The sequence below is a fragment of the Carassius gibelio genome, chromosome B16 (assembly GCF_023724105.1).
Source record: "Carassius gibelio isolate Cgi1373 ecotype wild population from Czech Republic chromosome B16, carGib1.2-hapl.c, whole genome shotgun sequence".
Classification (NCBI taxonomy): domain Eukaryota; kingdom Metazoa; phylum Chordata; class Actinopteri; order Cypriniformes; family Cyprinidae; genus Carassius; species Carassius gibelio.
This window is the reverse complement of record NC_068411.1, coordinates 29,800,817-29,823,607: the sequence shown is the minus strand read 5'-3', so window position 1 is coordinate 29,823,607 and position 22,791 is coordinate 29,800,817. Positions and strand designations below refer to the sequence as shown.

Genomic DNA, 22,791 nt, shown 5'->3' with positions numbered 1-22,791 from the left:
TTGTTGCACTTACACTTTTTCCCATTTTCCAAAATTCATAAAAGGTGTTCCTATATAGGTTAGCTCATTCTTTCAAGTCATATGTATTCAGAGTGACCCAGACTACCACTGTATTAATTATCAAGGCATTTTACTGTATAGTTTTGGAGAAAACTAAAAGCAAATTCACCCAAAACATCAAAATCCATTGTTGCACACACTTTGTCCCATTTTCCAAAATATATAAAAGGTGATCCTTTATAGGTTAGCTCATTCTTTCAAGTCATATGTATTCAGAGTGACCCCTACTATCACTGTATTAATATTCAAGGCATTTTACTGTATAGTTTTGGAGAAAACTAAAAGCAAATTCCCGCAAAACATCAATCTCCATTGTTGCACTTAAACTTATTCCCATTTTCAAAATTTCATATAAAGTGTTCCTTTATAGGTTAGCTCATTCTTTTAATGTATATGTATTCAGAGTGACCCAGACTACCACTGTATTAATTATCAAGGGATTTTACTGTATAGTTTTGGAGAAAACTAAAAGCAAATTCACCCAAAACATCAAAATCCATTGTTGCACTTACACTTTTTCCCATTTTCCAAAATTCATAAAAGGTGTTCCTTTATAGGTTAGCTCATTCTTTTAATGTATATGTATTCGGAGTGACCCAGACTACCACTGTATTAATTATCAAGGCATTTTACTGTATAGTTTTTTTAGAAAACTAAAAGCAAATTCACCCAAAACATCAAAATCCATTGTTGCACTTACACTTTTTCCCATTTTCCAAAATTCATAAAAGGTGTTCCTATATAGGTTAGCTCATTCTTTCAAGTCATATGTATTCAGAGTGACCCCTACTATCACTGTATTAATATTCAAGGCATTTTACTGTATAGTTTTGGAGAAAACTAAAAGCAAATTCCCGCAAAACATCAATCTCCATTGTTGCACTTAAACTTATTCCCATTTTCAAAAATTCATATAAAGTGTTCCTTTATAGGTTAGCTCATTCTTTTAATGTATATGTATTCAGAGTGACCCAGACTACCACTGTATTAATTATCAAGGGATTTTACTGTATAGTTTTGGAGAAAACTAAAAGCAAATTCACCCAAAATATCAAAATCCATTGTTGCACTTACACTTTTTTCCATTTTCCAAAATTCATAAAAGGTGTTCCTATATAGGTTAGCTCATTCTTTCAAGTCATATGTATTCAGAGTGACCCAGACTACCACTGTATTAATTATCAAGGCATTTTACTGTACAGTTTTGGAGAAAACTAAAAGCAAATTCACCCAAAACATCAAAATCCATTGTTGCACACACTTTTTCCCATTTTCCAAAATATATAAAAGGTGATCCTTTATAGGTTAGCTCATTCTTTCAAGTCATATGTATTCAGAGTGACCCCTACTATCACTGTATTAATATTCAAGGCATTTTACTGTATCGTTTTGGAGAAAACTAAAAGCAAATTCCCGCAAAACATCAATCTCCATTGTTGCACTTAAACTTATTCCCATTTTCAAAATTTCATATAAAGTGTTCCTTTATAGGTTAGCTCATTCTTTTAATGTATATGTATTCAGAGTGACCCAGACTACCACTGTATTAATTATCAAGGGATTTTACTGTATAGTTTTGGAGAAAACTAAAAGCAAATTCACCCAAAACATCAAAATCCATTGTTGCACTTACACTTTTTCCCATTTTCCAAAATTCATAAAAGGTGTTCCTTTATAGGTTAGCTCATTCTTTTAATGTATATGTATCCGGAGTGACCCAGACTACCACTGTATTAATTATCAAGGCATTTTACTGTATAGTTTTTTTAGAAAACTAAAAGCAAATTCACCCAAAACATCAAAATCCATTGTTGCACTTAGACTTTTTCCCATTTTCCAAAATTCATAAAAGGTGTTCCTTTATAGGTTAGCTCATTCTTTCAAGTCATATGTATTCAGAGTGACCCCTACTATCACTGTATTAATATTCAAGGCATTTTACTGTATAGTTTTGCAGAAAACTAAAAGCAAATTCCCCCAAAACATCAATCTCCATTTTTGCACTTAAACTTTTTCCCATTTTCAAAAATTCATATAAAGTGTTCCTTTATAGGTTAGCTCATTATTTTAATGTATATGTATTCAGAGTGACCCAGACTACCACTGTATTAATTATCAAGGGATTTTACTGTATAGTTTTGGAGAAAACTAAAAGCAAATTCACCCAAAACATCCAAATCCATTGTTGCACTTACACTTTTTCCCATTTTCCAAAATTCATAAAAGGTGTTCCTATATAGGTTAGCTCATTCTTTCAAGTCATATGTATTCAGAGTGACCCCTACTATCACTGTATTAATATTCAAGGCATTTTACTGTATAGTTTTGCAGAAAACTAAAAGCAAATTCCCCCAAAACATCAATCTCCATTTTTGCACTTAAACTTTTTCCCATTTTCAAAAATTCATATAAAGTGTTCCTTTATAGGTTAGCTCATTCTTTTAATGTATATGTATTCAGAGTGACCCAGACTACCACTGTATTAATTATCAAGGGATTTTACTGTATAGTTTTGGAGAAAACTAAAAGCAAATTCACCCAAAACATCCAAATCCATTGTTGCACTTACACTTTTTCCCATTTTCCAAAATTCATAAAAGGTGTTCCTATATAGGTTAGCTCATTCTTTCAAGTCATATGTATTCAGAGTGACCCCTACTATCACTGTATTAATATTCAAGGCATTTTACTGTATAGTTTTGCAGAAAACTAAAAGCAAATTCCCCCAAAACATCAATCTCCATTTTTGCACTTAAACTTTTTCCCATTTTCAAAAATTCATATAAAGTGTTCCTTTATAGGTTAGCTCATTCTTTTAATGTATATGTATTCAGAGTGACCCAGACTACCACTGTATTAATTATCAAGGGATTTTACTGTATAGTTTTGGAGAAAACTAAAAGCAAATTCACCCAAAACATCCAAATCCATTGTTGCACTTACACTTTTTCCCATTTTCCAAAATTCATAAAAGGTGTTCCTATATAGGTTAGCTCATTCTTTCAAGTCATATGTATTCAGAGTGACCCGTACTATCACTGTATTCATTTTCAAGGCATTTTACTGTATAGTTTTGGAGAAAACTAAAAGCAAATTCACCCAAAACATCAAACTCCATTGTTGCACTTACACTTTTTCCCATTTTCCAAAATTCATAAAAGGTGTTCCTATATAGGTTAGCTCATTCTTTCAAGTCATATGTATTCAGAGTGACCCGTACTATCACTGTATTAATATTCAAGGCATTTTACTGTATAGTTTTTTTAGAAAACTAAAAGCAAATTCACCCAAAACATCAAAATCCATTGTTGCACTTACACTTTTTCCCATTTTCCAAAATTCATAAAAGGTGTTCCTTTATAGGTTAGCTCATTCTTTCAAGTCATATGTATTCAGAGTGACCCCTACTATCACTGTATTAATATTCAAGGCATTTTACTGTATAGTTTTGCAGAAAACTAAAAGCAAATTCCCCCAAAACATCAATCTCCATTTTTGCACTTAAACTTTTTCCCATTTTCAAAAATTCATATAAAGTGTTCCTTTATAGGTTAGCTCATTCTTTTAATGTATATGTATTCAGAGTGACCCAGACTACCACTGTATTAATTATCAAGGGATTTTACTGTATAGTTTTGGAGAAAACTAAAAGCAAATTCACCCAAAACATCCAAATCCATTGTTGCACTTACACTTTTTCCCATTTTCCAAAATTCATAAAAGGTGTTCCTATATAGGTTAGCTCATTCTTTCAAGTCATATGTATTCAGAGTGACCCCTACTATCACTGTATTAATATTCAAGGCATTTTACTGTATAGTTTTGCAGAAAACTAAAAGCAAATTCCCCCAAAACATCAATCTCCATTTTTGCACTTAAACTTTTTCCCATTTTCAAAAATTCATATAAAGTGTTCCTTTATAGGTTAGCTCATTCTTTTAATGTATATGTATTCAGAGTGACCCAGACTACCACTGTATTAATTATCAAGGGATTTTACTGTATAGTTTTGGAGAAAACTAAAAGCAAATTCACCCAAAACATCCAAATCCATTGTTGCACTTACACTTTTTCCCATTTTCCAAAATTCATAAAAGGTGTTCCTATATAGGTTAGCTCATTCTTTCAAGTCATATGTATTCAGAGTGACCCGTACTATCACTGTATTCATTTTCAAGGCATTTTACTGTATAGTTTTGGAGAAAACTAAAAGCAAATTCCCCCAAAACATCAATCTCCATTTTTGCACTTAAACTTTTTCCCATTTTCAAAAATTCATATAAAGTGTTCCTTTATAGGTTAGCTCATTCTTTTAATGTATATGTATTCAGAGTGACCCGTACTATCACTGTATTCATTTTCAAGGCATTTTACTGTATAGTTTTGGAGAAAACTAAAAGCAAATTCACCCAAAACATCAAAATCCATTGTTGCACACACTTTGTCCCATTTTCCAAAATATATAAAAGGTGATCCTTTATAGGTTAGCTCATTCTTTCAAGTCATATGTATTCAGAGTGACCCCTACTATCACTGTATTAATATTCAAGGCATTTTACTGTATAGTTTTGGAGAAAACTAAAAGCAAATTCCCGCAAAACATCAATCTCCATTGTTGCACTTAAACTTATTCCCATTTTCAAAAATTCATATAAAGTGTTCCTTTATAGGTTAGCTCATTCTTTTAATGTATATGTATTCAGAGTGACCCAGACTACCACTGTATTAATTATCAAGGGATTTTACTGTATAGTTTTGGAGAAAACTAAAAGCAAATTCACCCAAAACATCCAAATCCATTGTTGCACTTACACTTTTTCCCCTTTTCCAACATTCATAAAAAGGGTTGATTTATAGGTTAGCTCATTCTTTTAGGGTTGCTTTATTCTTTCAAATCATATGTATTCAGAGTGACCCATACTATCACCCATACTATCACCCATACTATATATGGATTCATTTTCAAAGCAGAAGCAGAGTCCTGGAGAAGACCTAGGACACGCTGGAGGGACTATGTCTCCCGGCTGACCTGGAAGTGTGACGGTTGGGTTTAGGATAAACACACGGAGAGGGCAGGATCCAATAGCAAGGTATGGGTTTTATTAACAGAAGGGTAAATTCAAAATAAACAGTCTTGATAGACAAACAAACCAAAAGAGGGAACCGGATGAAACGGGAAACTCGGAGGAACGAGAAGGTAGGTGAAGTCTCGGGAGACGAGAGCATAGACACATAGGATAAGGACTCCATACAGACAACAGAGAAAGACAGCTCTATATAGGGAGACTAATGACAAAGGATTGTCAGCACCTGTGCGATTTAATTGGAGTGCAATTACTGTGACGACACGACCAGACTAGCGGAATTAAAGTGCCTATGGTGAAGTGCCTAAGGAGAAGTGAGCTCACTAGGGGACACCCAGGAAAAAAGAGACTGACAGCGTGACAGGAAGAAGTGGCTTGGGAGAGGGAAGTCTGGGCGTCTCTGCTTAGACTGTTGACCCCGCGACCCGGCCCCGTATAAGTGGAAGATGATGGATGGATGGATGGATTTACATTTAGTCATTTTGTAGACGCTTTTATCCAAAGCGACTCACAATTTCGGGATACATAAAGTGATTCTTCTTAGAGGCAAACAGACACAGGAAGTGCTTGTAATACCAAGTTTTAGACATTGTTCAAATAAGTAAAAGCTAGAAAAAGAAGGAATAAATAGAGTTGTTGTTTTTTTTCGATGAAGCCAAGTAGTTTTGAAAGAGATGAGCTTTCAGCTGTCGCTTGAAAATTGTCAGGGATTCAGCATTCCTGATAGGGGTGGGATGATCATATTTTTTTTATTTTGACTGTATGGTTTTGAATAAGATTAATGGCAAAATCACTTAAAAATAAAAATTCATTCTACCAGTTGCACCATTACCAATTTTCAAACACCCATAAGGTGGAAATAGGAAATACCCTCCTGATACACTCAACCTCTTCTTACATTTTAATTATTAGTGTCACATTTAATTAAGTTCAAATCTTAATTTTAACCATAGAAAATGATTAGGTTAATTACCTCTGAGAAGTCCTTATTTGTGTCCATGGTTTATAATTTTTAGTTAAATTTCTTATGTCTTTGCTTTTATAGCCCTGAGGTTGTTGTATTGTTAATGGTGATTATGCTTGAAAAGCAATTATTTGTTTTGCTTTGTTTGTTTCCCATAATCATAAGTCTGTTGAATAGGTTTGCTTAGCTGCAATTTCTTGTTTCTCCTTACATGTAACTGATCGATTATAATTGTATTAAAACGGATTTTAGAATGATCAATCTCAATTAAAATCCATTGATACAACAAGATACAACAAGATTACACATGGTAAGCTAGGTGACAACACAAATTTTTTAATTTTTAATTTTACTAATCTTTATTTTATCATATTCTTTGTACTTTTATAAACATTATGCATTTTATATAAATACATGATATTTATATATATTATACATTTATTTGTGGGTTTTTTCTTCTTCTTTTTTTGCCTTTCTTGTTTTAGAAAACAACTTTGTGCATCTTAAGGAATAATAGCACTTTGGGCATACTGTTGTATATCCCATCAGACTGCACAACAGTGCCTAGTGTGGCTTCAACACCTGTGAACAATTATTGACTGTCTTCTGCACACTGATGCGTACACCTTAAATCATCTTCTCATATTAGGTTTTTGTTTCACTGCATAAAAAATTACATATTTGCATTTGTATCTGTGAAATGTCATAATATAGGTTAAATAATCCCTATCACATCTTATTTCGGTTTTTCAGTCTTGATGAAACTCTTGTTTAAGTTCCATTAGGTTGAATTGCAGCCGTCCGCACGTGGCTGTCGTGCTGTTTTGTGTTAATTTTATTATTAAAGCTTATTTTGAATGTCCGCTGGTTCCCGCCTCCTTCCCAAGATTCAGAAGCTTTTATAGTGTTACACTGGTGCCGAAACCTGGGAGGAAGGAGGGACGCGCTGCTGAAGATAACTTGTCGCTGTGGTGAGTCTGCGGTGCCATCGAGCAGGGCGAGGCAGTGTGCCGCCGTGGACGCTTGAGGGAGCGGAGGAGATGGCACCGTTCGCCAGGGGCCCGAGCCTGCTGCCATCCCCCGGAAAGGGGAGGAGCAGAGAACGGGGACTCCTCCCGGCTGCCCAAAACCTGGTAGAGCCGTCGCCATCCACTGGGCGGCGGAGGAGTGTCGTGCATTTTGTTGTTTTCGATGATTTTGCTTTTAGTTTTCTCAAGAACTATACAGTAAAATGCCTTATAAATGAATACAGCGATAGTTATGGTCACTCTGAATACATATGACTTGAAAGAATGAGCTAACCTATAAAGGAACCCTTTATAGGTTAGCTCATTTCACAAAAAAACTTGACAATGAATATATTGATAGTCAGGGTCACTCTGAATACATGTCCACTGAAAGAATGAGCTAACCTATAAAGGAAACCTTTTTATGAGTGTTGGAAAATGGGACACAGTGCAATTGCTAGGATGCATTTAGTTTTTTGGGGGGAATTTGATTTTAGTTTTCTCAAAAAATATACAGTAAAATGCCTTGAATATTAATACAGCGATAGTCAGGGTCACTCTGAATACATGTCCACTGAAGAAATGAGCTAACCTATAAAGCATACCTTTTTATGAGTGTTGGAAAATGGGACAAACTACAATTGCTAGGATGCATTTTTTTAGGGTGAATTTGCTTTTAGTTTCTCAAAAACTATACAGTGAAATGCCTTGAAAATGAATCCAGTAATAGTAGGGGTCACTCTGAATACATATGCATTAAAAGAATGAGCTAACCTATAAAGGAACACTTTATATGAATTTTGGAAAATTGGATAAACTGCAATTGCTAGGATGCATTTTGTTGTTTTGGGTGAATTTGCTTTTAGTTTTCTCCAAAATTATACAGTAAAATGGCTTGAAAATTAATACAGTGATACTCGGGGTCACTCTGAATACATGTCCACTGAAAGAATGAGCTAACCTATAAAGGAAACCTTTTTATGAGTGTTGGAAAATGGGACACAGTGCAATTGCTAGGATGCATTTAGTTTTTTGGGGGGAATTTGATTTTAGTTTTCTCAAAAAATATACAGTAAAATGACTTGAATATTAATACAGCGATAGTCAGGGTCACTCTGAATACATGTCCACTGAAGAAATGAGCTAACCTATAAAGCATACCTTTTTATGAGTGTTGGAAAATGGGACAAACTACAATTGCTAGGATGCATTTTTTTAGGGTGAATTTGCTTTTAGTTTCTCAAAAACTATACAGTGAAATGCCTTGAAAATGAATCCAGTAATAGTAGGGGTCACTCTGAATACATATGCATTAAAAGAATGAGCTAACCTATAAAGGAACACTTTATATGAATTTTGGAAAATTGGATAAACTGCAATTGCTAGGATGCATTTTGTTGTTTTGGGTGAATTTGCTTTTAGTTTTCTCCAAAATTATACAGTAAAATGGCTCGAAAATTAATACAGTGATACTCGGGGTCACTCTGAATACATGTCCACTGAAAGAATGAGCTAACCTATAAAGGAAACCTTTTTATGAGTGTTGGAAAATGGGACACAGTGCAATTGCTAGGAAGCATTTAGTTTTTTGGGGGGAATTTGATTTTAGTTTTCTCAAAAAATATACAGTAAAATGCCTTGAATATTAATACAGCGATAGTCAGGGTCACTCTGAATACATGTCCACTGAAGAAATGAGCTAACCTATAAAGCAAACCTTTTTATGAGTGTTGGAAAATGGGACAAACTACAATTGCTAGGATGCATTTTTTTTAGGGTGAATTTGCTTTTAGTTTCTCAAAAACTATATAGTGAAATGCCTTGAATATTAATACAGTGATAGTAGGGGTCACTCTGAATACATACAGTATTGTTCAAAATAATAGCAGTACAATGTGACTAACCAGAATAATCAAGGTTTTTAGTATATTTTTTATTGCTACGTGGCAAACAAGTTACCAGTAGGTTCAGTAGATTGTCAGAAAACAAACAAGACCCAGCATTCATGATATGCACGCTCTTAAGGCTGTGCAATTGGGCAATTAGTTGAAAGGGGTGTGTTAAAAAAAATAGCAGTGTCTACCTTTGACTGTACAAACTCAAAACTATTTTGTACAAACATTTTTTTTTTTTTCTGGGATTTAGCAATCCTGTGAATCACTAAACTAATATTTAGTTGTATGACCACAGTTTTTTAAAGCTGCTTGACATCTCTGTGGCATGGAGTCAACCAACTTGTGGCACCTCTCAGCTGTTATTCCACTCCATGATTCTTTAACAACATTCCACAATTCATTCACATTTCTTGGTTTTGCTTCAGAAACAGCATTTTTGATATCACCCCACAAGTTCTCAATTGGATTAAGGTCTGGAGATTGGGCTGGCCACTCCATAACATTAATTTTGTCGGTTTGGAACCAAGACTTTGCCCGTTTACTAGTGTGTTTTGGGTCATTGTCTTGTTGAAACAACCATTTCAAGGGCATGTCCTCTTCAGCATAGGGCAACATGACCTCTTCAAGTATTTTAACATATGCAAACTGATCCATGATCCCTGGTATGCGATAAATAGGCCCAACACCATAGTAGGAGAAACATGCCCATATCATGATGCTTGCACCTCCATGCTTCACTGTCTTCACTGTGTACTGTGGCTTGAATTCAGAGTTTGGGGGTCGTCTCACAAACTGCCTGTGGCCCTTGGACCCAAAAAGAACAATTTTACTCTCATCAGTCCACAAAATGTTCCTCCATTTCTCTTTAGGCCAGTTGATGTGTTCTTTGGCAAATTGTGACCTCTTCTGCACATGCCTTTTTTTTAACAGAGGGACTTTGCGGGGGATTCTTGAAAATAGATTAGCTTCACACAGACGTCTTCTAACTGTCACAGTACTTACAGGTAACTCCAGACTGTCTTTGATCATCCTGGAGGTGATCATTGGCTGAGCCTTTGCCATTCTGGTTATTCTTCTATCCATTTTGATGGTTGTCTTCCGTTTTCTTCCACGTCTCTCTGGTTTTGCTCTCCATTTTAAGGCATTGGAGATCATTTTAGCTGAACAGCCTATCATTTTTTGCACCTCTTTATAGGTTTTCCCTTCTCTAATCAACTTTTTAATCAAAGTACGCTGTTCTTCTGAACAATGTCTTGAACGACCCATTTTCCTCAGCTTTCAAATGCATGTTCAACAAGTGTTGGCTTCATCCTTAAATAGGGGCCACCTGATTCACACCTGTTTCTTCACAAAATTGATGACCTCAGTGATTGAATGCCACACTGCTATTTTTTTGAACACACCCCTTTCAACTAATTCAATTGCCCAATTGCACAGCCTTAAGAGCGTGCATTTCATGAATGCTGGGTCTCATTTGTTTTCTGAGAATCTACTGAACCTACTGGTAACTTGTTTGCAAACAAGTTACCAGTAGGTTCAGTAGATTCTCAGAAAACAAATGAGACCCAGCATTCATGAAATGCACGCTCTTAAGGCTGTGCAATTGGGCAATTAGTTGAATTAGTTGAAAGGGGTGTGTAATAAAAAAATATACGAAAAACCTTGATTATTCTGGTTAGTCACATTGTACTGCTATTATTTTGAACAATACTGTATGACTTGAAATAATGAGCTAACCTATAAAGGAACATCTTTTATGAATTTTGGAAAATGGGAAAAAGTGTAAGTGCAACAATGGATTTTGATGTTTTGGGTGAATTTGCTTTTAGTTTTCTCCACAACTATACAGTAGAAACCCTTGATAATTAATACAGTGGTAGTCTGGGTCACTCTGAATACATATACATTAAAAGAATGAGCTAACCTATAAAGGAACACTTTATATGAATTTTGGAAAATGGGAAAAAGTTTAAGTGCAACAATGGATTTTGATGTTTTGGGTGAATTTGCTTTTAGTTTTCTAAAAAAACTATACAGTAAAATGCCTTGATAATTAATACAGTGGTAGTCTGGGTCACTCTGAATACATATACATTAAAAGAATGAGCTAACCTATAAAGGAACACTTTATATGAATTTTTGAAAATGGGAATAAGTTTAAGTGCAACAATGGAGATTGATGTTTTGCGGGAATTTGCTTTTAGTTTTCTCCAAAACTATACAGTAAAATGCCTTGAATATTAATACAGTGATAGTAGGGGTCACTCTGAATACATATGACTTGAAAGAATGAGCTAACCTATAAAGGAACACCTTTTATGAATTTTGGAAAATGGGAAAAAGTGTAAGTGCAACAATGGATTTTGATGTTTTGGGTGAATTTGCTTTTAGTTTTCTCCAAAACTATACAGTAAAATGCCTTGATAATTAATGCAGTGGTAGTCTGGGTCACTCTGAATTCATATACATTAAAAGAATGAGCTAACCTATAAAGGAACACTGTATATGAATTTTTGAAAATGGGAAAAAGTTTAAGTGCAACAATGGAGATTGATGTTTTGGGTGAATTTGCTTTTAGTTTTCTCCAAAACTATACAGTAAAATGCCTTGAATATTAATACAGTGAAAGTAGGGGTCACTCTGAATACATATGACTTGAAAGAATGAGCTAACCTATAAAGGAACACCTTTTATGAATTTTCGAATATGGGAAAAAGTGTAAGTGCAACAATGGATTTTGATGTTTTGGGTGAATTTGCTTTTAGTTTTCTCCAAAACTATACAGTAAAATGCCTTGATAATTAATACAGTGGTAGTCTGGGTCACTCTGAATACATATACATTAAAAGAATGAGCTAACCTATAAAGGAACACTTTATATGAATTTTGGAAAATGGGAAAAAGTGTAAGTGCAACAATGGATTTTGATGTTTTGGGTGAATTTGCTTTTAGTTTTCTCCAAAACTATACAGTAAAATGCCTTGATAATTAATACAGTGGTAGTCTGGGTCACTCTGAATACATATACATTAAAAGAATGAGCTAACCTATAAAGGAACACTTTATATGAAATTTTGAAAATGGGAATAAGTTTAAGTGCAACAATGGAGATTGATGTTTTGCGGGAATTTGCTTTTAGTTTTCTCCAAAACGATACAGTAAAATGCCTTGAATATTAATACAGTGATAGTAGGGGTCACTCTGAATACATATGACTTGAAAGAATGAGCTAACCTATAAAGGATCACCTTTTATATATTTTGGAAAATGGGAAAAAGTGTGTGCAACAATGGATTTTGATGTTTTGGGTGAATTTGCTTTTAGTTTTCTCCAAAACTGTACAGTAAAATGCCTTGATAATTAATACAGTGGTAGTCTGGGTCACTCTGAATACATATGACTTGAAAGAATGAGCTAACCTATATAGGAACACCTTTTATGAATTTTGGAAAATGGGAAAAAGTGTAAGTGCAACAATGGATTTTGATATTTTGGGTGAATTTGCTTTTAGTTTTCTCCAAAACTATACAGTAAAATCCCTTGATAATTAATACAGTGGTAGTCTGGGTCACTCTGAATACATATACATTAAAAGAATGAGCTAACCTATAAAGGAACACTTTATATGAATTTTTGAAAATGGGAATAAGTTTAAGTGCAACAATGGAGATTGATGTTTTGCGGGAATTTGCTTTTAGTTTTCTCCAAAACTATACAGTAAAATGCCTTGAATATTAATACAGTGATAGTAGGGGTCACTCTGAATACATATGACTTGAAAGAATGAGCTAACCTATAAAGGATCACCTTTTATATATTTTGGAAAATGGGACAAAGTGTGTGCAACAATGGATTTTGATGTTTTGGGTGAATTTGCTTTTAGTTTTCTCCAAAACTATACAGTAAAATGCCTTGATAATTAATACAGTGGTAGTCTGGGTCACTCTGAATACATATGACTTGAAAGAATGAGCTAACCTATATAGGAACACCTTTTATGAATTTTGGAAAATGGGAAAAAGTGTAAGTGCAACAATGGATTTTGATATTTTGGGTGAATTTGCTTTTAGTTTTCTCCAAAACTATACAGTAAAATCCCTTGATAATTAATACAGTGGTAGTCTGGGTCACTCTGAATACATATACATTAAAAGAATGAGCTAACCTATAAAGGAACACTTTATAAGAATTTTTGAATATGGGAATAAGTTTAAGTGCAACAATGGAGATTGATGTTTTGCGGGAATTTGCTTTTAGTTTTCTCCAAAACTATACAGTAAAATGCCTTGAATATTAATACAGTGATAGTAGGGGTCACTCTGAATACATATGACTTGAAAGAATGAGCTAACCTATATAGGAACACCTTTTATGAATTTTGGAAAATGGGAAAAAGTGTAAGTGCAACAATGGATTTTGATGTTTTGGGTGAATTTGCTTTTAGTTTTCTCCAAAACTATACAGTAAAATCCCTTGATAATTAATACAGTGGTAGTCTGGGTCACTCTGAATACATATACATTAAAAGAATGAGCTAACCTATAAAGGAACACTTTATATGAATTTTTGAAAATGGGAATAAGTTTAAGTGCAACAATGGAGATTGATGTTTTGCGGGAATTTGCTTTTAGTTTTCTCCAAAACTATACAGTAAAATGCCTTGAATATTAATACAGTGATAGTAGGGGTCACTCTGAATACATATGACTTGAAAGAATGAGCTAACCTATAAAGGATCACCTTTTATATATTTTGGAAAATGGGACAAAGTGTGTGCAACAATGGATTTTGATGTTTTGGGTGAATTTGCTTTTAGTTTTCTCCAAAACTATACAGTAAAATGCCTTGATAATTAATACAGTGGTAGTCTGGGTCACTCTGAATACATATGACTTGAAAGAATGAGCTAACCTATATAGGAACACCTTTTATGAATTTTGGAAAATGGGAAAAAGTGTAAGTGCAACAATGGATTTTGATATTTTGGGTGAATTTGCTTTTAGTTTTCTCCAAAACTATACAGTAAAATCCCTTGATAATTAATACAGTGGTAGTCTGGGTCACTCTGAATACATATACATTAAAAGAATGAGCTAACCTATAAAGGAACACTTTATAAGAATTTTTGAATATGGGAATAAGTTTAAGTGCAACAATGGAGATTGATGTTTTGCGGGAATTTGCTTTTAGTTTTCTCCAAAACTATACAGTAAAATGCCTTGAATATTAATACAGTGATAGTAGGGGTCACTCTGAATACATATGACTTGAAAGAATGAGCTAACCTATATAGGAACACCTTTTATGAATTTTGGAAAATGGGAAAAAGTGTAAGTGCAACAATGGATTTTGATGTTTTGGGTGAATTTGCTTTTAGTTTTCTCCAAAACTATACAGTAAAATCCCTTGATAATTAATACAGTGGTAGTCTGGGTCACTCTGAATACATATACATTAAAAGAATGAGCTAACCTATAAAGGAACACTTTATATGAATTTTTGAAAATGGGAATAAGTTTAAGTGCAACAATGGAGATTGATGTTTTGCGGGAATTTGCTTTTAGTTTTCTCCAAAACTATACAGTAAAATGCCTTGAATATTAATACAGTGATAGTAGGGGTCACTCTGAATACATATGACTTGAAAGAATGAGCTAACCTATAAAGGATCACCTTTTATATATTTTGGAAAATGGGACAAAGTGTGTGCAACAATGGATTTTGATGTTTTGGGTGAATTTGCTTTTAGTTTTCTCCAAAACTATACAGTAAAATGCCTTGATAATTAATACAGTGGTAGTCTGGGTCACTCTGAATACATATGACTTGAAAGAATGAGCTAACCTATATAGGAACACCTTTTATGAATTTTGGAAAATGGGAAAAAGTGTAAGTGCAACAATGGATTTTGATATTTTGGGTGAATTTGCTTTTAGTTTTCTCCAAAACTATACAGTAAAATCCCTTGATAATTAATACAGTGGTAGTCTGGGTCACTCTGAATACATATACATTAAAAGAATGAGCTAACCTATAAAGGAACACTTTATAAGAATTTTTGAATATGGGAATAAGTTTAAGTGCAACAATGGAGATTGATGTTTTGCGGGAATTTGCTTTTAGTTTTCTCCAAAACTATACAGTAAAATGCCTTGAATATTAATACAGTGATAGTAGGGGTCACTCTGAATACATATGACTTGAAAGAATGAGCTAACCTATATAGGAACACCTTTTATGAATTTTGGAAAATGGGAAAAAGTGTAAGTGCAACAATGGATTTTGATGTTTTGGGTGAATTTGCTTTTAGTTTTCTCCAAAACTATACAGTAAAATCCCTTGATAATTAATACAGTGGTAGTCTGGGTCACTCTGAATACATATACATTAAAAGAATGAGCTAACCTATAAAGGAACACTTTATATGAATTTTTGAAAATGGGAATAAGTTTAAGTGCAACAATGGAGATTGATGTTTTGCGGGAATTTGCTTTTAGTTTTCTCCAAAACTATACAGTAAAATGCCTTGAATATTAATACAGTGATAGTAGGGGTCACTCTGAATACATATGACTTGAAAGAATGAGCTAACCTATAAAGGATCACCTTTTATATATTTTGGAAAATGGGACAAAGTGTGTGCAACAATGGATTTTGATGTTTTGGGTGAATTTGCTTTTAGTTTTCTCCAAAACTATACAGTAAAATGCCTTGATAATTAATACAGTGGTAGTCTGGGTCACTCTGAATACATATGACTTGAAAGAATGAGCTAACCTATATAGGAACACCTTTTATGAATTTTGGAAAATGGGAAAAAGTGTAAGTGCAACAATGGATTTTGATATTTTGGGTGAATTTGCTTTTAGTTTTCTCCAAAACTATACAGTAAAATCCCTTGATAATTAATACAGTGGTAGTCTGGGTCACTCTGAATACATATACATTAAAAGAATGAGCTAACCTATAAAGGAACACTTTATATGAATTTTTGAAAATGGGAATAAGTTTAAGTGCAACAATGGAGATTGATGTTTTGGGTGAATTTGCTTTTAGTTTTCTCCAAAACTATACAGTAAAATGCCTTGAATATTAATACAGTGAAAGTAGGGGTCACTCTGAATACATATGACTTGAAAGAATGAGCTAACCTATAAAGGAACACCTTTTATGAATTTTGGAATATGGGAAAAAGTGTAAGTGCAACAATGGATTTTGATGTTTTGGGTGAATTTGCTTTTAGTTTTCTCCAAAACTATACAGTAAAATGCCTTGATAATTAATACAGTGGTAGTCTGGGTCACTCTGAATACATATACATTAAAAGAATGAGCTAACCTATAAAGGAACACTTTATATGAATTTTGGAAAATGGGAAAAAGTGTAAGTGCAACAATGGATTTTGATGTTTTGGGTGAATTTGCTTTTAGTTTTCTCCAAAACTATACAGTAAAATGCCTTGATAATTAATACAGTGGTAGTCTGGGTCACTCTGAATACATATACATTAAAAGAATGAGCTAACCTATAAAGGAACACTTTATATGAAATTTTGAAAATGGGAATAAGTTTAAGTGCAACAATGGAGATTGATGTTTTGCGGGAATTTGCTTTTAGTTTTCTCCAAAACGATACAGTAAAATGCCTTGAATATTAATACAGTGATAGTAGGGGTCACTCTGAATACATATGACTTGAAAGAATGAGCTAACCTATAAAGGATCACCTTTTATATATTTTGGAAAATGGGAAAAAGTGTGTGCAACAATGGATTTTGATGTTTTGGGTGAATTTGCTTTTAGTTTTCTCCAAAACTGTACAGTAAAATGCCTTGATAATTAATACAGTGGTAGTCTGGGTCACTCTGAATACATATGACTTGAAAGAATGAGCTAACCTATATAGGAACACCTTTTATGAATTTTGGAAAATGGGAAAAAGTGTAAGTGCAACAATGGATTTTGATATTTTGGGTGAATTTGCTTTTAGTTTTCTCCAAAACTATACAGTAAAATCCCTTGATAATTAATACAGTGGTAGTCTGGGTCACTCTGAATACATATACATTAAAAGAATGAGCTAACCTATAAAGGAACACTTTATATGAATTTTTGAAAATGGGAATAAGTTTAAGTGCAACAATGGAGATTGATGTTTTGCGGGAATTTGCTTTTAGTTTTCTCCAAAACTATACAGTAAAATGCCTTGAATATTAATACAGTGATAGTAGGGGTCACTCTGAATACATATGACTTGAAAGAATGAGCTAACCTATAAAGGATCACCTTTTATATATTTTGGAAAATGGGACAAAGTGTGTGCAACAATGGATTTTGATGTTTTGGGTGAATTTGCTTTTAGTTTTCTCCAAAACTATACAGTAAAATGCCTTGATAATTAATACAGTGGTAGTCTGGGTCACTCTGAATACATATGACTTGAAAGAATGAGCTAACCTATATAGGAACACCTTTTATGAATTTTGGAAAATGGGAAAAAGTGTAAGTGCAACAATGGATTTTGATATTTTGGGTGAATTTGCTTTTAGTTTTCTCCAAAACTATACAGTAAAATCCCTTGATAATTAATACAGTGGTAGTCTGGGTCACTCTGAATACATATACATTAAAAGAATGAGCTAACCTATAAAGGAACACTTTATATGAATTTTTGAATATGGGAATAAGTTTAAGTGCAACAATGGAGATTGATGTTTTGCGGGAATTTGCTTTTAGTTTTCTCCAAAACTATACAGTAAAATGCCTTGAATATTAATACAGTGATAGTAGGGGTCACTCTGAATACATATGACTTGAAAGAATGAGCTAACCTATATAGGAACACCTTTTATGAATTTTGGAAAATGGGAAAAAGTGTAAGTGCAACAATGGATTTTGATGTTTTGGGTGAATTTGCTTTTAGTTTTCTCCAAAACTATACAGTAAAATCCCTTGATAATTAATACAGTGGTAGTCTGGGTCACTCTGAATACATATACATTAAAAGAATGAGCTAACCTATAAAGGAACACTTTATATGAATTTTTGAAAATGGGAATAAGTTTAAGTGCAACAATGGAGATTGATGTTTTGCGGGAATTTGCTTTTAGTTTTCTCCAAAACTATACAGTAAAATGCCTTGAATATTAATACAGTGATAGTAGGGGTCACTCTGAATACATATGACTTGAAAGAATGAGCTAACCTATAAAGGATCACCTTTTATATATTTTGGAAAATGGGACAAAGTGTGTGCAACAATGGATTTTGATGTTTTGGGTGAATTTGCTTTTAGTTTTCTCCAAAACTATACAGTAAAATGCCTTGATAATTAATACAGTGGTAGTCTGGGTCACTCTGAATACATATGACTTGAAAGAATGAGCTAACCTATATAGGAACACCTTTTATGAATTTTGGAAAATGGGAAAAAGTGTAAGTGCAACAATGGATTTTGATATTTTGGGTGAATTTGCTTTTAGTTTTCTCCAAAACTATACAGTAAAATCCCTTGATAATTAATACAGTGGTAGTCTGGGTCACTCTGAATACATATACATTAAAAGAATGAGCTAACCTATAAAGGAACACTTTATATGAATTTTTGAAAATGGGAATAAGTTTAAGTGCAACAATGGAGATTGATGTTTTGCGGGAATTTGCTTTTAGTTTTCTCCAAAACTATACAGTAAAATGCCTTGAATATTAATACAGTGATAGTAGGGGTCACTCTGAATACATATGACTTGAAAGAATGAGCTAACCTATATAGGAACACCTTTTATGAATTTTGGAAAATGGGAAAAAGTGTAAGTGCAACAATGGATTTTGATGTTTTGGGTGAATTTGCTTTTAGTTTTCTCCAAAACTATACAGTAAAATGCCTTGATAATTAATGCAGTGGTAGTCTGGGTCACTCTGAATTCATATACATTAAAAGAATGAGCTAACCTATAAAGGAACACTGTATATGAATTTTTGAAAATGGGAAAAAGTTTAAGTGCAACAATGGAGATTGATGTTTTGGGTGAATTTGCTTTTAGTTTTCTCCAAAACTATACAGTAAAATCCCTTGATAATTAATACAGTGGTAGTCTGGGTCACTCTGAATACATATACATTAAAAGAATGAGCTAACCTATAAAGGAACACTTTATATGAAATTTTGAAAATGGGAATAAGTTTAAGTGCAACAATGGAGATTGATGTTTTGCGGGAATTTGCTTTTAGTTTTCTCCAAAACTATACAGTAAAATGCCTTGAATATTAATACAGTGATAGTAGGGGTCACTCTGAATACATATGACTTGAAAGAATGAGCTAACCTATATAGGAACACCTTTTATATATTTTGGAAAATGGGACAAAGTGTGTGCAACAATGGATTTTGATGTTTTGGGTGAATTTGCTTTTAGTTTTCTCCAAAACTATACAGTAAAATGCCTTGATAATTAATACAGTGGTAGTCTGGGTCACTCTGAATACATATGACTTGAAAGAATGAGCTAACCTATATAGGAACACCTTTTATGAATTTTGGAAAATGGGAAAAAGTGTAAGTGCAACAATGGATTTTGATATTTTGGGTGAATTTGCTTTTAGTTTTCTCCAAAACTATACAGTAAAATCCCTTGATAATTAATACAGTGGTAGTCTGGGTCACTCTGAATACATATACATTAAAAGAATGAGCTAACCTATAAAGGAACACTTTATATGAATTTTTGAAAATGGGAATAAGTTTAAGTGCAACAATGGAGATTGATGTTTTGCGGGAATTTGCTTTTAGTTTTCTCCAAAACTATACAGTAAAATGCCTTGAATATTAATACAGTGATAGTAGGGGTCACTCTGAATACATATGACTTGAAAGAATGAGCTAACCTATATAGGAACACCTTTTATGAATTTTGGAAAATGGGAAAAAGTGTAAGTGCAACAATGGATTTTGATGTTTTGGGTGAATTTGCTTTTAGTTTTCTCCAAAACTATACAGTAAAATGCCTTGATAATTAATGCAGTGGTAGTCTGGGTCACTCTGAATTCATATACATTAAAAGAATGAGCTAACCTATAAAGGAACACTGTATATGAATTTTTGAAAATGGGAAAAAGTTTAAGTGCAACAATGGAGATTGATGTTTTGGGTGAATTTGCTTTTAGTTTTCTCCAAAACTATACAGTAAAATGCCTTGAATATTAATACAGTGAAAGTAGGGGTCACTCTGAATACATATGACTTGAAAGAATGAGCTAACCTATAAAGGAACACCTTTTATGAATTTTGGAATATGGGAAAAAGTGTAAGTGCAACAATGGATTTTGATGTTTTGGGTGAATTTGCTTTTAGTTTTCTCCAAAACTATACAGTAAAATGCCTTGATAATTAATACAGTGGTAGTCTGGGTCACTCTGAATACATATACATTAAAAGAATGAGCTAACCTATAAAGGAACACTTTATATGAATTTTGGAAAATGGGAAAAAGTGTAAGTGCAACAATGGATTTTGATGTTTTGGGTGAATTTGCTTTTAGTTTTCTCCAAAACTATACAGTAAAATGCCTTGATAATTAATACAGTGGTAGTCTGGGTCACTCTGAATACATATACATTAAAAGAATGAGCTAACCTATATAGGAACACCTTTTATGAATTTTGGAATATGGGAAAAAGTGTAAGTGCAACAATGGATTTTGATGTTTTGGGTGAATTTGCTTTTAGTTTTCTCCAAAACTATACAGTAAAATGCCTTGATAATTAATACAGTGGTAGTCTGGGTCACTCTGAATACATATACATTAAAAGAATGAGCTAACCTATAAAGGAACACTTTATATGAATTTTGGAAAATGGGAAAAATTTTAAGTGCAACAATGGATTTTGATGTTTTGGGTGAATTTGCTTTTCGTTTTCTCCAAAATTATACAGTAAAATGCCTTGAATATTAATACAGTGGTAGTCAGGATCACTCTGAATACATATGATTTGAAAGAATGAGCTAACCTATAAAGCAACCTTTTTTATGAATGTTGAAAAATGGGACACACTGCAATTTCTCGGATGAATTTTTTATTTGGGGTGATTTTGCTTTTAGCTTTCTCCACAACTATACATTAAAATGCTTTGAAAATGAATACAGTGATAGTCAGGGTCATTCTGAATGCATATGATATGAAAGAATGAGCTAACATATAAAGGAACACTTCTTTGTGTAGGAAACTGGGACAGTGCAATTGGTAGAATGCATTATATATATATATATATATATATATATATATATATATATATATATATATATATATATATATATATATAAATAAATAAATATATATATAAATATATGTGTGTGTGTATATATATATATATATATATATATATATATATATATATATATATATAAATATAAATAAATATATATATATAAATATATGTGTGTGTGTATATATATATATATATATATATATATATATATATATATATATATATATATATATATATATACACACACACACACATATATATATATATATATATATATATATATATACACACACATATATATATATATATATATATATATACACACACTGAAAATCATTAATATTGTAATTTATAATCTCTAATAAACGATTTAAAATGATTTATGTACAACACAAACGTTTATATACAATAATGAGTTAAAATAAGCGAAAGTATAAAGGAAACGTGTGTACGACTGCTTCTTTACATGCATTTTGACTGCTCTCAGCACCCGTACCGTAAGTGCATGATTACACGCGCAAAGGAAAAAAAAGTGCGGCTGGCTTGACCGTGTATTTTCAAAGCGCGGCTGGCTTGACCGCAGTGGAAGACGAAGCTCCAGCGTATCAACTACCAAAGTCGTCTCTGTTTATCGATCTTGGCATGGATGTTTTTGAGAGTAACTGGGGTAAAACCTTAAGCTTCTTCGGTGTTTTCGTCGCAGCGCTCGCCGCTGTTTTTTACTATCTTGAGAATTCAGAGATCGACGAGACTTTCCTAACCTGAATAATTTGTCACACTGCGCATGCGTGAAATGCGTTAAAAAAATTTGACGTAATTAACGACAACCAACTAATTAACACCGTTAACGCGCTATTTTTGACAGCCCTGATATAAATATACATTTTTTTTTGTTACTTAAACTTTTAGTAATTTCATTTGTCTTTTGTCTTTTTTTTATGTGACGTGTATATAATAACTTTTTTTTTAAAGAGTAATATTTTAGCATTTTTTAACTTGTTTTGAGCTTGTTGCCTATGCAGCATTTCTGAGTTTGGTTTCTAATTAGAAAAAAAAAATCTAAATTGTTCTTTTAATTTTACTGCAGCTACATGTAGTATAGAAATGCTTATATTTTCAGTTTTAGTCATTTTAGCACTTCATCTTATTGTACTGGAGTCAGTTGCCAAGCCACAATTTAACAATTTTGTTTATTTTCACATTTTAACAGAATATTTTTAATAATTTTTTAAAGATTGATGAAAATGAAGCCCATATCACACAAGACAGCAGCAGATATTAAAACCCTGTCGTAGTGATGGATAAAGTGACCCAGAGTCTTCTGAAGAAGTGGGTTATTCATATTTTGCCTGTAATATGTGCTGTGATGAACCGTGACACTCTCTTTCTCATCTCACCTCATGAAAGCCACATCGGGCTGAATTTAGGTGATTTCTAATTAGCTGAATGCAAACTTAGGAAGCTCTCTTGTCTTTCTGGAAGAATATCAAAGCTAGATTAATGCTCCTCCGGGACTCT

At 33.0% G+C, this 22,791-nt stretch overlaps 1 long non-coding RNA gene across 1 annotated transcript; it reads left to right on the top strand.

Moving 5' to 3' along the window:
- Nucleotides 1-2,196: 2,196 nt before the first annotated feature.
- Nucleotides 2,197-4,679, top strand: LOC127974432 (uncharacterized). The gene is made up of 3 exons (XR_008157296.1): nucleotides 2,197-3,048; nucleotides 3,424-4,171; nucleotides 4,544-4,679. It is a non-coding gene; the product is annotated as an uncharacterized LOC127974432 (long non-coding RNA).
- The last annotated feature ends 18,112 nt before the right edge of the window (nucleotides 4,680-22,791 follow it).